The following is a 16125-nucleotide window of genomic DNA, read 5'->3' as shown; positions in this document are numbered from 1 at the left end:
TGAGTTCCAATTTCAGAGCGTTGTGGTCTGAGAATATGCAGGGGATAATTTCAATCTTTTGGTATTGGTTGAGACCTGTTTTGTGTCCCAGAGCATGGTCTATTCTTGAGAATGTTCCATGGGCATTAGAATAGAATGAGTATTCTTTGGTTCTGGGCTTTGATCTGTGTCTCTTCCAAGAGTCCTAGGCTGTCCTCCCCTGCCTCCAGCTGGGATTTCCCCAGATGTGCATCTGCTTGAGGGCAAGGGGAGGGTCTGTCTATCCTTGCATCTGGTCCCAAGAGTAATCCCTTCCCCTTTCTCCCTGTGCTATTCACTGCCTGCTGGGTATAGGGTGGGAGGCTGGGGAAATGCCAGGGCCACCAATCACCAGGTAATGAAAAGAACTGGTCCAGGTGCTCTTTTACCCTCCCTCCCACAGGCCAGCAGCAGTGCACTGTCAGATTGGAGTCCCTAGGGCCTTGCATTAGGCATGGCGCAGCCCAGAGGGCCAGGGATGGTGCCTTGAGCCTGGGCACTACAAGACTCGTCCCTCCAGCCCCTGTTGAGCTCCAGTTGCCCCATCATGGCCGAGGTCATAGTCCCCGTGTTCCTCTGCATGCTACTCCCCACCCTACCTGCCCCATGGAGTGGGTAGCCTCCCGAACTCCCTCCAGCCACTTCAGGGTCACACCCAGAACCCCCTGCAAATCTGACCTGAGCTCCACTACCCTTGTTCACCTCCCAGGGCTGTGCCCAGTGTCCATTTCAGGTGGTGCCAGAGCCCCCAGCTATGCTGATCCATGTGGACTTGCCCCCCTTTCCCACTGCCCCCAAGAGTGCACTGCCACCGCTGCTGTCCTTGCTGCTGAGCCCCCGGCTTGGCCACCTCCAGAGTGGACACAGCGGCTCTGACGGCTCTGCTGCCTGCCCCAGGTATCCTCACCCACTGTGCCGGCCGCATCCATTCTCTGCTGCCACCATCGCTGCAGCGACCGCCACTGCCTCCGTAGCCACACCCTGGATGGTTGCCGGGACCCAGGTCTCATCTGTCTGGGAGAAGATCGCAAAGAGCAAGGGGCCCTACACGTTTGCCCTGTATGCCAAGATATTCCAGATCAGCTACAAACTCGGAGACAGAGGCCATCCACGAGGGAGCCCAGGCTGGCCGTGTCCCCTGGGTGCTATGGAGATGCCCACAGTGCAGCCCTGGAGCCTCCTGAGCGTCCCCAGCTGAGCGGAGCCTCTGGGGAGGGAGAAACAGGGGAATCAGGGGTGGAGGAGCTGCAGGGTCACGGAGGACACAGGTGGCATTGGTGGGCTTCCTTGACCACCTGGGGAGGTGGTGGGCAGAGCACACTTGTGGGAAGCACGCCTGTGAGAGGTGCAGCAAGGCCTTCTGCGATGTCTTCAATCCAAAACGACAGGAGCTATGGCACCGGGACTAGGAGCCCTGCCCTGCCCGGTGTGCCAGTAGCACCACAAACACAAGGACCCCGTGAGCTGCCACGCATGCGCACAGGACAGGCGAGAGCAGTGCACAAGGCCTACAACTGCTCCCAGTGTGGTCAGAGCAGCTCCCGCAGGATCACCTCAACAGTCATGCTCACCATGTGCTCCACAGACGGCGCCTCACATGTGACGTGTGTGGTGGCTTTTGCTACGAAGGATCCACTGCAGCACACACAGAACCGCACGAGGACAAGGTGCAGGGTCATGTGTGTGGCAAGATGCCAAGCACCGCTGCTATTTCCTACCATGTGCCAGGTGCGCTGCCAGGATGTCAGGCAAAGACACCGGTGAGCTCTGTCCTAGGACAGCAGTGGTGACAGTGGCCTGGGAGACCAGACGCCACACAGAACTGTCCCGCCCATTGTACTGAAGCCCCCTGGACAGTGGGCAGGGGTGGCAGAGGACAAGGGAGGCCACTGACCTCACGCCCTCTCCTCTCTGTACCCCGTGCCCTGCCCTTCCAGATCTGTGAGCCCTCTCCTTGATGCTCCCTGCTCTCTTCCTTCCTTCCCACCCCCACTCCTGTCTGCTGTCCCTCGCTGGGGAGTTAGTGCTTTTGTTTTTTACCAGGGGAAGGGAGGGGGGGAAATGAAGGGAATCATAGATTCTCTCCCAAAGTGGGGAAAAGGTAAGACTGGAAAAGGGGCAGAAGCAGGGAAGACAAGGGTACTACCTTCAGAAGATGGGGACGTTTGGGTTTAGGCTCTAAACAAAATAAGGAGCCACTAGTGCCAGAGCCAGGACAAGAGATGGAATTTTAAGGTGCCAGGGTAAACGGGGTATCCAGTCACTACAGGACCTTTCTGGAAGTGGGTGGACTGGAGCCACAATGACCTCATCTCTTGTCCACCCCACTTCATCCCTGATCTTTTCTTCTCATCCCGCTGCTCCCTGGGAGAAGTTGTGGCCCTGGCCATGTCATCTTGTTCCTGTGTCCCCTGCATGTTCCCACTCTTCATCCCTCCTCCTATTGCAGGGACCTATTACAATACATTTTACATTTTTTAAAAAAGGAAAGGAAAAGAATGGGCCTAGGGTACAGAGGGGGGTACAGAGGATGCAGAGTTGGGGACATAAGTCTCTCCTGGAGGAGGGGACAGAATGGGGGACCTGGCAGGTGGATCCCACCCAGGTGATGTCACACGAAGTGTCTGAACCCTGATGGGGGAGGAGGGAAGAGGGGAGGAGGCAGGGGTGTGAGCTGAGACAGGGAAGGGGCTGAGAGACACAGAGATAAGAGAAGCAGGAAGAGAGCTGGGAGGGAGGGCAGAGAGGGAGCAGTGATGGGGAGGCAGCACAGGAGACAGACAGGAGGACATGCGGGGGACACACAGAAAGGCTCACAGGGTGAGACTCACACAGATGTGATGGGAAGAGAGACCCTGAGACACTGAGGGAGGGACTCACAGAGGGAGACAGCCAGAAGGGGGAGCTGAGGGCAGACCCAGTCCTGGGACATCTCAGACCACAGAATATCTGGAATCAGAGAGACAGACAGGACCACAGACAGATGTGCTGACAGAGATGAAAGTGAAGGAGGCCAAGATGGAAGGAAGAGGCAAAGGCAGGATTTGAACTCGGGCCCTTGGCTCCTGAGTTCTTGCCCTTCCCCCACACCACTGGGCAGAAGGTCTTACTCTTTTATGCGTCTCCTTTAGCTGCAGGCCTGGGGGTGGGGGTGAGGTGGGGGGTGGCAGGTAGGTGCTCACAAGTGTCGCTTGTGTGAAGGACTGAGTTGTCTCTGCAGATTAGACTTCCCCAGTGTTGGTCACAGTCCCAGAGACTCTGGTAGCGTGAAAGGGGATAAAGCAGGGGAGCGGCTGTGCGGGCCAGGAAACCGGAAGCAGGTTCCCTGTGGGTTTCCCTGCTTTCCCCTGCACATTCTAGATCTCTAGGATCTAGAGGACTGGGCTCTGGAGCCTTAGAAGAAAGAAATAGAGTGGTGCGTATGTGTGCACAAGTGTGTTTGGTGAGTCTGTGAGAGTGTGTAAGTCTGGCTGTACATGCCTGTCCATAAATGTATGAGTGTGTATATGTCTTTGTGTTACATGCATGTGACAATGTGATGTATGGGCATGTATATGTGTGTATTTGAGGGTATGTGTCTGTGTGTATGTATGAGTGTGAGCATCTGTGTGTATGTGCATGTGCACAGGTGTGTGTGTGTGTGTGTGTGTGTAAGCTGTCCCAGAGGAGCCTGAAGACTCACAGCTGCAGATGTCTTTGATTTGTGCACATTTCCAGCAGGTTCCAGGCTGTGCTATGGGGTGGGGGCAGGGGGGAGGCCAGGAGAGGAAGGCTGTTAGTGCTGGGGGTGTGGGGGATGGGAGCTTGAGCAGTGGGTGTCTCTGTCCTGCCAGGCACAGGGGGGTGGCATCAGGGTCCAGGGTCTGAGGCTGGGTGAACACTGGGGCCTGAGGCCTGCACTCAGGGCTGTACTGGAAGAGCTCAGAGGTCCTACTCTGACCAGGGAGGGCCATAAGGGGGGGGGCAGGGGGGGAAGGGGGTCAGACAGTGGAGGGTTCAGGTCAGTGCTCTCCCCGCTGCCCCACCTCCCCAGGATTTGGGAATGATGGAACCAGGCTGCAGTTCCTAACTCTAGACTCCACCTATTCTGCCTGAGGGCCTCAGAGCCCCCAGAAATCCTTGTGTGTCACCTGCTCAGGCTGGGATGACCTAAATCACAGTGAAAACCTCTGTCCCTAGTCAGTAGGACCCACACAAGTCCAGAACAAGTTCTGTCTCCTGGAGGCCTCTGGTGAGGCCATGTGTGCATTCTTACTGTATTTCATACAAGCTGAGGCTTTCACACCGCTTATGCTGGAAGTTCCTACTGAGTCTAAATCAAATCCTCGGATTGTACTTTGTGCCCTATAAGCCCAGGCTGAGTTTGTGAAATTGGACTCCAGCATCCCCTTCCCCAAGCATGAGATTAGTTTATTCTGGGTAGGGACATGGGTCAGAGTGTAGGTTCACTCCAGGCTGTGCCAGGGGAACTGGAATCAGGACCTGTGGTAGGAGGGAGCAGATCAGAGCAGGGAAAGGGCTCCCCTGTGTGTAGCTGTGAGGAGCCCCTGGAAACACAGGGCAAAGAGCACATGATGAATGAGGAGAAGGTGCTCTGGCAGCTCAGGAAGTAGGAGGAGGGGGCAGGGCTGTGGGACTCAGGAGCAGAGGGGGGTATGTGCTGAGGATAGGGGTGTGCACAGCATGGTGTGTGTGGCCCACATGTCTGTGCTCGTGGTGAACAGTATTCTGTGCCCAGTTCTGTGTGTAGCATAGGTCATATGGGGAAGGGGGAGCTGTGACATCGGGGTGTGAACCCAGGGTTTTGAGCTGGCTTCCCACTGGGGCCATGAAATGTGTTTTGCTTTTAGGAGCAGCAGTCAGCACCCATGGGAAGACCCTGCAGTGGGAATCAAGAGCACGTGGGTTCCAGTTCTGGCTCTAGTTCTCAGCGGGTCCCCTGTGAGACCTCAGCTCTGGGAGCTGGGATGTCACCTGCTGTCCAACCATAAAGGAAAAGCCAGGTAGACCTTCTGTGCCAGCAGCCCCAGGGCTGGGGACCAGAAAAGGGAAGGGGACTGGAGTGGGGATGGCATTTTAGGGGCCGAAGGGAATAAGGGATGCAGGTGGGAAGGGCGGCAGAAGGCGCTCCCAGAATTCAGAAATTCCTGGGTTTTTGCTGGAGCCACAGACCCCCAGCCTTGGCAGCCCAGCCCTGTCTCAGCTCCCAGGGCCCAGGGCTGGCTCTGCAGGGGGCGCTGTTCTCTGCCGCCCTCTTGTGGCCTCTGGCCCTCTGCAGGTCGCTGCTGAGAAGGTTCTCCATATGTCCTCCTCCCTGAGTCCCTAGTCCCCTGGTGGAAATTGTGTGTATCACAGGAAACATTCTGTGCTCCTCCAACCTCATCTTTCCCCCCATCTCCCTTGGTTTCTGGAAGCACTCAGGACCTCCTTAACACTGGGAAAGTCTTACTGAGATTTCACCCTCTTTGCCATTGACTGGGGTTTTCAGTTTCGCTTGTGGGGATGTGAGGTGGAGATAAGGGGCTGAAATCAAGATATTGAGCAGAGAGAGCAATGTCTCTTCCTCCTTGGGTTCCATCTACCAACTCAGCTTCCCAGGGTTGCCGGGAGTTGTCAACGAAAGATGGCAGGGGCAGTGACATCCTGGAGAAAATGGGTCTGAAGCAGACCAGGCATTAGCAGTCTAGATTCCGTGAATTTGCACCTGAGCTCAGGCCGTCAGCCTCTGCAGTAGATAGATTGGTAGGAGGCAGGAGGCAGGAGACAGCGATGCTGGAGGAGATGGCATATGTGACAGATGCTGACAGGACTCCTTATCTCTAGCTCTGGAATCCCCTCCCCCACCAGGCTGCCCTGGGCCCTCCCCTTCTAGTGCTTAATGCTCATTAGTGACTGCCAGTCTCTCTGGGGAGATACACAGGGGGCCAAGTTACATTGGGGGGGGGGTAAGAGGGGAGAGGAGGAGAGAGAGATACCAGGTAATGAGGGAGGAGGAGGGATTGGGATGAGTGGGATTTGAGCTGTGGTCCCATGATCCCTGGGGTGCTGGGAATGGCAAGGGACACTGTCCTGGGGGCAGATACTGAAGGGCTGGGGGTGAGAGAGTGGGGGTGGGGGTGGAAAGGAATATTGGAAGGGATTGAGTTCCACTGATTTAGGGGCTTATTTTGGGAGAGCTGGTGACATAGGAGCCAATGACCTTATGGAGAGCTTCCTGTGGGCAAGGAAGGGTTTCAGGTGTTGTGAGGGGATGAAAGATGGACACACATATTTTCTGTCCCCTTTCTGTACTTGAAGACCTGCTGCACCTCCTCCCTGGACTGGTGGCCCCACGTGTGCCTGTGTGAGGCCTGGAAGGATCTGCTGGGCGGTGCTGGCTGGGATGCAGATGCAGAGCTCCTGTCTTTCTGTTCCATCTTCTGTTCTGCAAACCTCATCCCTCTCTTGCAAAGCTCCTCCAGTGGGCCTCTTGGCTCTGCTCACTCCTCTTCTCACAGAATGCTCCAGATGGGTGATTTCCTGGCCTAGGTTGACACTGAATATCTTCCCAGAATTTCCAATGGCTCCCATTGGATGAACGGGGTGGGGGGGGGAGAGCCAAGCCTCAGGGAATGACAGGCCAGCATAGCAGGCAGGGAGGCTACCAACATCTGAAATCCTGGAGAATGTTCTGTGAGGAGCGGAGCACTGCAGTTGAAGCCCGAGCTCCATCCTAGTGGTCCAGCAGTCCATCTTCCACTCAAAGGGCCACTTGCCTTTTCCCTCCAGGCCATCCATGCCCAGTACCATGGGTCAGCATTGATGGCACAGAATAAGAGAGATGGACACAGGGTCAGGGACAGGAAAGAACAGTTAATTCAAGTGAAGACAGTCCAATAGACCGAAAACAGATTCAACAGAGACAGTGAAACAGAGAGACAGGGAGACAGAGAGACAGGATCCTCCAGAGAGCAGAGCTAAGTATCCAAGACAGACACAGAGAGACATCCAGAGGCCAGAGATAGTACAGACAGATGGGGACTCAGAGACAGGAGATGGACACAGGGCCAAAGACAGATGCATGGACAGGGGGTCAGGGTGAGGAGAGAGCCAGAGAAGTGGGCACAGAGAGGGAGAGAGAGAGAGAGAGAAGGGAAGGAAGAGGTGGGGGCTGCTGGGGAGACAGAGAGAAGGGGCTGATAGAGGTGCAGAGGGGGCGATGCAGACTCTGAGTCAAGGGCTCTACTGGCCTCTCACGACCTGGGGCTCTGGTGGGAGGGGAGGCTCCTGTGGGTATGTGTGTAGGGGGGCAGGAACCCAACAGTTCAGGGCTCTAGTCTCTGTTGCTGAACTGACCCCCACACCCCTCCCTCCGCAGCCCCTGCTCTGAGCAATGAGGGGGGAGAGAAACAAGATGCAAGTTGGAGACAGACTGTGCTGGGAAAGAAATGGCAGAGTCCAGACTGAGATCAGAGGGAGAGAAGCTGAGAGTGAGAAAGGGAGCAGAGAAAGGGACAGAGGACAGAGAGGGACAGAGATGTGAAGGACATTCCTGGAGGCAGGGGTGCAGGAGAGACAGGGACAGGGAGGAGGAGGGCACCTCTCACTGCAGGAGGGAAAGGGGTGTAGGGGGAGCCAGGGCTGTGGAGAAGCAGATCAGGGTCAGGGGGGAGGCAAGCAGGGCTCCTCTCTCCCCAGAGAGCTGGGCAGGACTGACACAAGCCTGGGCTGAGATGGGGAGATGGTCATGTGTGCTTCTCAGGGTGACCTTGTCCCTCTCTCCTGTGTTCAGTGTAGTGAGCCTGTCCCCCTGTCCGTCACCTTCCTCCCAGTGGCACTGACAGCCACCCCTGCAGGAGGTTGGCTCATGCTGACTCCTCTGTGGGGATCCCTTCCCAGCCTGCAGGGCTGCTTTAAGCCTCCTCACTAGGGACACAGGGGTGTCCTTTAGGGCAGGTGTAAGTGTTGAGAATTGCCCAGTGTTCTCCGAGACTGGAGAAGATGGTGAGGACCCAGCTGGGAAGCAGTATTTCCAGTGGAAAACCAGGTGGATGTGGGCAGACACTGTGGAGGATGGGCCTCCTCCCACGTGGCTCTGAAGGTCATTGTGAAGGAGACACTGCAGCCTGTGACAGAAGGGGACATTCCTGGTGGCTGCTGGAGCCCCCGTGTCATTTTTCTGTGTGTTTGTTACAACCAGGTACCAGAGCTCCCAGGAGCAACCACAGCCTGAAATACTTGGTCAAGGGGTCCTGCCCTTGGGGAGCTGACAGTCCCCTCCCTGCTCACTCATAAGCATAGTAACCCGGTGACACTCACCCAGCACAGATCCACAAGTGCAAAGGACCAGGCGAATTCAGTATGAGTCAGTGAGTTCATCAGGGAAGGCTGCCTGGAGGAGAAGAGTCATGAGGGGCTGTAGAAGGAGAAACCCAGCAGGGCAGGGATGGAGGAGGACAAGAGGAGGAGAACCTCTCTCTGTTGCTTCTGAAGCAGGATGAGCAAACCAAAGCCAGGCAGGAGCCAGCTGTGCTGACCTGGAATAAACAGCTGGATTGGGGACCAGCATGGAGGGGAGTGGGAGGCAAATGTTCACAAGCCAGGCTGTGGGTTCTGAAGTTGGTGGGATTGGAATTGAGGCCCCTGGAGGGAGCACTGAGGCGTGTTAGACAGTGATGTGTATGTGCACAGTTGTCTGGAGATGTGTGTGCCCGAGTGAGCATGTCCTCTGTGTGTGTGCCTGTGTTGTGTTTGTGTGCACGTGTGTGTCTGTGTGTGTTGAGGGGAGTGAGATGGACATGTGACATTGGCTTTGTGCCCCAGGCTCTTCTGTATCCCTCTGTGTGGGTGATGGCATGTTAGTCTGACCTCCTTTGTGCATTTGTGTGTCTCCATGTGGTCATGTGTGGGTGGTGTCTCAGTTGCTTTTGTGTATTTTATTTGGCTGCATTTGGTGGAGGGCAGAGCGTGGGCAGGGATCGTGTGTGTGTGTGTGTGTGTGTGTGTGTGTGTGCGCACATGTCTGCAGCAGGGGTGGGCCTGCGGGAGCCCTGGCTGCCCTAGCATCCCCTGCTGTCTCTCCCTGCATGGGCTCCATCTGCCCCGCTGAGGTCCTGACAAGGAGACAAACAGCAAAAGGACAAATGGCTCTGCCCACAGAGACCAGCATCATTGTCAAACCCATGCGCACTCCCCCTGCGGGGGAGAAACCCCCATGAGGAGCCTGAGCGCCAGGGGTCAGACACCAGGTCCTGCAGGCACAGGCTGCTCCTCGGAGCAGGTGTACTCACAGGCACTAACATGCATAGAAGGACACACAAAGACTAGCTCATGACCTTTCCCTTCCCCTCTGCTGATCCCTGTGGCCCTGCCTTCCATCACCTCCACATGCCTGCCAGGGTTTGGGGCGATGGGGCTGGGGACACTCACTGCACATGGGAGCCCATCATCAGACAATTGCTCCTTTTGGCTTGGTGTATTGTGTGTGTGTGTGTGTTGTATGTTTGTCTTTGTGTGTGTGTGTGTGTGCGCGCCCCTCCTTCACTCCTTTACCAATTCTGCTAGGTCCCTTCCTCCCTCCTTCACGCCTCTTTTGTGGCCAACTCCTGCTCCCTTTCTCCCGAAGCTGCCTCCACCCCGAGTTCCCTCTATGCGCCTCAGGCCCACATCTCCACAGGCTCTCTCCCTCCCTCCTGCTCTCCATCCTTTCCCTGGACTTTATCTTTCCTCCCCAGGCCCCCGCTATCACTCCCTCGCTGGTGCTCTAGGCTCTGCAGCCTGGTTCCTCCCTGTCACCGCCCTTCTGCTCTGTCCACACCCAACTTGGTCTCCCTCTGCAGGTGCTCCTGCCTTCCCGGCTCTGGCCATGGCTGGGGGCCACTACCTCCCAGGTTCCCTCCAGGCCCTCCCTGTGTTTCTGCACTGGTTCTTTCTCACACCGGCCCTTCTCCAGCTCAGTTTCAAGAGTTGTCCCAGGGCTTTGCCCCGCCCCTTCCATGGGGCTCTCTTGACCCCCAAAGAGTCCCAGTGTGGCCTGTCTCCACCCCTCCCTGTCCTCAAGCTGCAGGCATGGCCTTCTGGCTCCCAGGCTCTGCCAGGACTTCCCTGCTGGTGGGGAAGCAGGAGGTCTGGCCCTGAATTTGATCCCAGCCCTGTTCCTCCCCATGCAGCCTCCTCACCTGGACTTACTCATCTGTAACAGGTGGGGAATCGCTGTCAGGCTGCAGGACATCCTTCACGAGGCTGCAGTGAGCATCAGCGCTGTGCTGGGAAGGCCACAGACTCAGCACACAGTGTGGGCTCAGTAACTGTGAGCTCTTACTGTTTGCCCTTCCTCACTTTGCTCCCCTGGCCCCTTGGTCTGGAGTCAAGATAAATGTTTAGAAAAGAGAAGAGTGAAAGTAATAGACTGTAGAAGCCAAAACTCACTGACTAGCAGGAATTTCATATGGTTCAGCCTAAGAAAAGCTTTAAGCTCAGAACACAGGAAATGCCTGTGAGTGTGGACAAGCAGGGAGGATGGAGACTGGACTGAACCATCTGTGGAAACCATGTGAATGACCACATTCACACTCAGGGAGGAAGGAGGCATTGCCCAAAGGCCAACCTGCATCCATCCTGTGGTGGCCATGCTGGCCGCCCTCTGTCCCTGTGGTCATGGGCCATGTGTGCTGGGAGCTGGCGGGGGTCTGTGAGTCCAGCTCCCCCAGGACTCTCCGCTCCAGAGAGGACCTGCACTACTGGAGCCTCACACCCACAGCCTCCTCTCCCCTCCCTGCATGGCAGGTGCGCGCACACACACACACACACACAAGTGCACTGGGATTTCTAGAGGAAAACAGGGCCCCCTAGACAGGGATTCCCTCCAGCTGCCTGCTGCGCTGACACTAAGGCTCACAGGGCAGTGGAGGCTCACATGTGTCCCTGCCTGGGTTTCTTTCTCTTCCCTCCTTTCTCCCTGGGAGCAGAAGCAGTCAGTCCCCCACTCATGCCTCTCTGTGTGTGCTGGGCACCCAGGGGAGATCCAGAGAGAGGAGCAGGGGCCTGGCCTGGGGAAGCTCCCTGACAGCTGGGAGAGGAGGCTGACAGCAGGACAGGGAGACCCCATGACTCAGATGATGGGAGACAGGCAATGACCACAGGACGAAGATGGAGGCAGACACAGAAGTCTAGAATTTCCGAGGAGACAAGGAGAATGATGCTCAGTTAGTCAGCAAGGAGCAGGAACATGGAGAGAAGAGGATCAGAGAAGTCAGAGCTTCAGGAAGAGCATGACCTTGGGGAAGGACGTGTGCGTGCGTGTGTGTGTGTGTGTGTGTGTGTGTGTGTGTGTGTGTGTTGGGGAATGTGTGTGAGGGAGGCAGAGGGATGGAGGAGGCAGGGTCTGCTGGATGCTGGTCACAGTGTAAAATGTCCAGGGTTGTAGCTCCGCGGTGACCCTGGGCTGGGCGGGCAGGACGCTGGGAGCGAGACTGACTTCCTGGCCTTGATGTGTCCTCCTAGGCTGTGAGGACGACTGAGCCTGGACCGCACAGGCTAGGGAGCCATGGCTAGGGGGAGACGGCTGCAGGGGCCTGGACAGGTGAGAAGGAGAGCCCTGGGGGTCAGAAGACAGAAAGAGGGAGAAGGAAGCAGGGATAGGATGCAGAGGGGTCATGGGAAGCCTGAAGGTTCTGAGACCTTTCTCCGGGCTCTCCCCTTCACCCACCCCTTCCATGGACTGAATTCTGTGTTTTAAGTGCAAAGTCCTTCCATAAATCATGTGGTTCAGCCTGTTATCTTCAGAGGGTAAGGTATCCCTTCCCCACTCCCCAGCTGAGGCCTCAACTTGGCAAAGCTCTCCTGGGCAGGACATGCTGAGAAGGGCCCAGGAGGCAGGGCTTTGGCCTTCTGGGGAGAACCTTCTCCCTCCCACACCTGGGCCCCAAGCCTGGCTTCTTCCCAGGGCAGAGCCACAGGAGGGGCCCCCACATGCAGTCATGTGATTCTCTGCTCTGCCCCTCACCTGCTCTGTGACTTGAGAGGAGTTACTTACCCTCTCTGTGCCTTAGTTTCATTATCTGTAAAATAGCAGCACTAACACCTTCTTCTGTTGCCTGTTATTGAGGAGAAAATGAGATTCATGCAGAAGAACCGTGCACAGGTGTCAAGACTAATAAATCTGAGCGCATCAGGCATTTATTCCATCCTCACCCTCATCTCTGATGTCTTCTCAGCTTCTTCTCTGCAGACCTGCTGAGCACACCAGCCTCCTATCTCCCAGCCCTTTGCACCCCCAGCCTCTCAATGTGCATTTCCTTCCCCCTGCTCTTGCTTGCTGCTCTCCATCTCTGCTCCCATCCTCCTTTCCAGAGTCTCTCAGCACTGGAGGATCGGGCGACACTCTGTTAACTTCCATGCCTTTTTTTTTTCCCATAGTTTCCATGGTTTCTCCCCTTGTGTCTCTCTTCTCACATCCCAGAGAGCAGGGCCCTGTCTTCTCCTCCTTTGGATGCTTTCCTTCCCCCTGGGCTGGATCACAGGAGGAGTCCAATGAGAAGGGCAGAGTGCTGGAGATCCAGCAGGAGAGGGGGCCCGGGGGACAGGACAGCGAAATGGGCGTCTACAGGTGGGCTCTTCCCTCCAGGCTGCGTCATCCTTCCTCAGAATGTTTGCCATGACGGGGGAGGGAAACCATCATCTCCCTCCTGAAGCTCAAGGTTAGAGGGGAATTCATCTCTTCATGTTTATAGATACTGTTTTGTGTTTCCTGATGTGGGACAAGTCATCTTAGGGCCCATCCCACAGGCAAAGAAAGAGCAGTCAAGTGAGGGCTTTCCTTTCCTGTGGGCGTGTGATAAGAGTGTGTGCTTGTGTGTTTCTCTAGTTCTAACATTTACCAAACAGAGCTCTAACGAAATCCTTTCCAAAGCTTGCTCTAAATTTTATTGCTAAAATTACGTCCATTTCTCTAGTGGAGGCAGTTTCTGAAGTCCAGGATCTGGTTCAATGTGTTTTATAAAAGATGTGTGTCCGTGGGGGAGAAGGAGAGTAACGGGTAGAATTTGGAGAAGAAACATAATTACGCAGCTCCTGACTATAGTTACATGGAAGCCCTGGACATTCTGAACTTCATTATACTTCTAAGTATGAAAGGTAGTGGGATGGACATGGTGGGTTTTACTCCCTGGTCTTCTCTGCAGGACTTCTCTGGAAGGTTCTCTCTCTACCCTCCCTTCTGCTGCTACAGAGAGTCCTTGCACTCTAGCTGTCACCACACATGAGGCCTCTGGGACCTTCAAATGTGGCTGCAGGGAAGGGGGCAGGGAGAACTATTCCCCTTTAGAATGTTTGAGTTAATGTTCTAGGGGTCTCCCCTGGCCCTGAGAGGAGCTGGTGGAGCTGATCTTTGCAGAACATCAAGAAAGCCTGGGGGAAAAGGCAGGGCCCAGCTGCCATGCTAAGTCTTAGATCGTCACACCCTTGGATGGATGCTTCATCACGGGTCCCTTAAAACCTAGATTCCAGCATGGACGCTGATCTCGGTATTCTCTGCCTCAGTGTCTCCTTTTGTGGGTTTATATGCATATTTGTGGGGACCCTTTAGTGAGGAGCTGCTTGAAGGCATTGATCCTGACTGCTCAGAACATGTCTACACTGTTGACCCCAAGTTAATGGACAGTCTCTAGTAGGTTATTTTGCTCATACTGTGCCTGGTGCTTCTTCAGCTCTCAACTCAGACCCAGTCCCAGGCCTTCACCTCTCCTCCCTCTCCTCCTTGGGATCCCTGTCCAGTGTGTCCAGCACCTTCTCCAGGGCTACTCAGCCTCCCTTGCCTGCCTGCCTCAGTTTCTTTTTCTCCTTGGCCCCCACTCTGCAGCATGGGGGTGAGACAGGCTGCATGACCTTTGAGAAATTAGGGCTGAGCTCAGGCCTCTTTGTATGGCAGCGCTGTGCAGGGAGGGGAGGAGAGGCAGTGTCCTTATCCATGCAGGGCCTCTGGGAGCCCCAGGGGGGCACTGGGAGAGAGCCTGGGGCAGCCCTGGCAGCAGCCTCACCCTCTCAGCTTTCTGGGCCCTTCCAGCAGCAACAGCTCCTGAGAGGGGCCTGGGCTCAGCAGGAGTCAGGTGAGAGGGAAGAGGCTCCTGGAGCCAATATGCAGCCCCCTCCCTGGCCTGGCTCCACTCCTGCTGCACACCTGCCTCCTCTCCCTGTGTCTGCTCCCTCCTCCTCCTCCCTGCAGCTCTGTCTGCTTCCTTTAGTCTTGGCCTCCTTCACCTTCATCTCTTTCAGCACATCTGTCTGTCTGTGGGCCTGTCTGTCTGTCTCTCTGACTCCAGATATTCTGTGGTCTGAGATTTCCCAGGACAGGGGCTGCCCTCAGCTCCCCCTTCTGGCTGCCCCCCTTCCTGAGTCCCTCCTTCAGTGTCTGAGGGTCTCTCTTCCCATCACATCTCTGTGAGTCTCACCCTGTGAGCCTTTCTGTGTGTGCTGCAGTGGATCCTTCGTAGCAAAAGGGATCACACATGTCGCATGTGAAGGGCTATCTGTGGAGCGCACTGTGAGCATGACTGATGAGGTGATCCTGCAGGAGATGCTCTGGCCACACTGGGAGCAGTTGTTGGGCTTGTGCACTGCGCGCTCCTGTCCTGTGCCTATGCGTGGTAGCTCACGGGGTCCTTGTGCTTGTGGTGCTACTGGCACACTGGGCAGGGCAGGGCAGGGCTCCTAGTCCCAGTGGCACAGCTCCTGTCGTTTTTGATTGAAGACATCTCAGGACATCTTGCTGCACCTCTCACAGGTGTGCTTCCCACAGGTGTGCTCTGCCCGCGCCCCCCCCCTCAGGTGGTCAGGATGCCCACCAATGCCACCTGTGTCCTCCGTGACCCTGCAGCCCTTCCACCCCTGAATCCCCAGTCTCTCCCTACCCCAGCGGCTCCGCTCAGCTGGGGACGCTCAGGAGGCTCCAGGGCTGCACTGTGGGCATCTCCATAGCACCCAGGGGACACGGCCAGCCTGGGCTCCCTCGTGGATGGCCTCTGTCTCCGAGTTTGTAGCTGTTCTAGCACTCCTGGGCACACAGGGCACACGTGTAGGGCCTCTTGCTCTTTGCCATCTTCTCCCAGACAGATGAGACCTGGGTCCCGGCAACCATCCAGGGTGTGGCTACGGAGGCAGTGGCGGTCGCTGCAGCGATGGTGGCAGCAGAGAATGGATGCGGCCGGCACAGTGGGTGAGGATACCTGGGGCAGGCAGCAGAGCCTTCAGAGCCGCTGTGTCCACTCTGGAGGTGGCCAAGCCGGGGGCTCAGCAGCAAGGACAGCAGCGGTGGCAGTGCACTCATGGGGGCAGTAGGAAAGGGGGGCAAGTCCACATGGATCAGCATGGCTGGGGGCTCTGGCACCACCTGAAATGGACACTGGGCACAGCCCTGGGAGGTGAACAAGGGTAGTGGAACTCAGGTCAGATTTGCAGGGGGTTCTGGGTGTGACCCTGAAGTGGCTGGAGGGAGTTCGGGAGGCTGCCCACTCCATGGGGCAGGTAGGGTGGGGAGTAGCATGCAGAGGAACACGGGGACTATGACCTCGGCCATGATGGGGCAACTGGAGCTCAACAGGGGCTGGAGGGACGAGTCTTGTAGTGCCCAGGCTCAAGGCACCATCCCTGGCCCTCTGGGCTGCGCCATGCCTAATGCAAGGCCCTAGGGACTCCAATCTGACAGTGCACTGCTGCTGGCCTGTGGGAGGGAGGGTAAAAGGGAACCTGGACCAGTTCTTTTCATTACCTGGTGATTGGTGGCCCTGGCATTTCCCCAGCCTCCCACCCTATACCCAGCAGGCAGTGAATAGCACAGGGAGAAAGGGGAAGGGATTACTCTTGGGACCAGATGCAAGGATAGACAGACTAGGGAAATCCCAGCTGGAGGCAGGGGAGACAGCCTAGGACTGTTGGAACAGACACAGATCAAACACCCAGATGTTCCTCCTGTACTGTTCTGTCATGACAACCATCCTTCCAATCCTGCCTTTCTCCTTTGCCTTTAGCAATTCTGGCTCTGTCGTCTTGGCTGGTCACTCATCCACTACCCAGCATAGCACCTGGAACACAGGAGGTGCTCAATTAGTGCCCTTGGTCCATGCCTCCTGGAGA

The sequence above is a fragment of the Ursus arctos genome, unplaced genomic scaffold (assembly GCF_023065955.2).
Source record: "Ursus arctos isolate Adak ecotype North America unplaced genomic scaffold, UrsArc2.0 scaffold_26, whole genome shotgun sequence".
NCBI classification, from domain to species: domain Eukaryota; kingdom Metazoa; phylum Chordata; class Mammalia; order Carnivora; family Ursidae; genus Ursus; species Ursus arctos.
Note: the sequence above shows the minus strand (reverse complement) of the source record.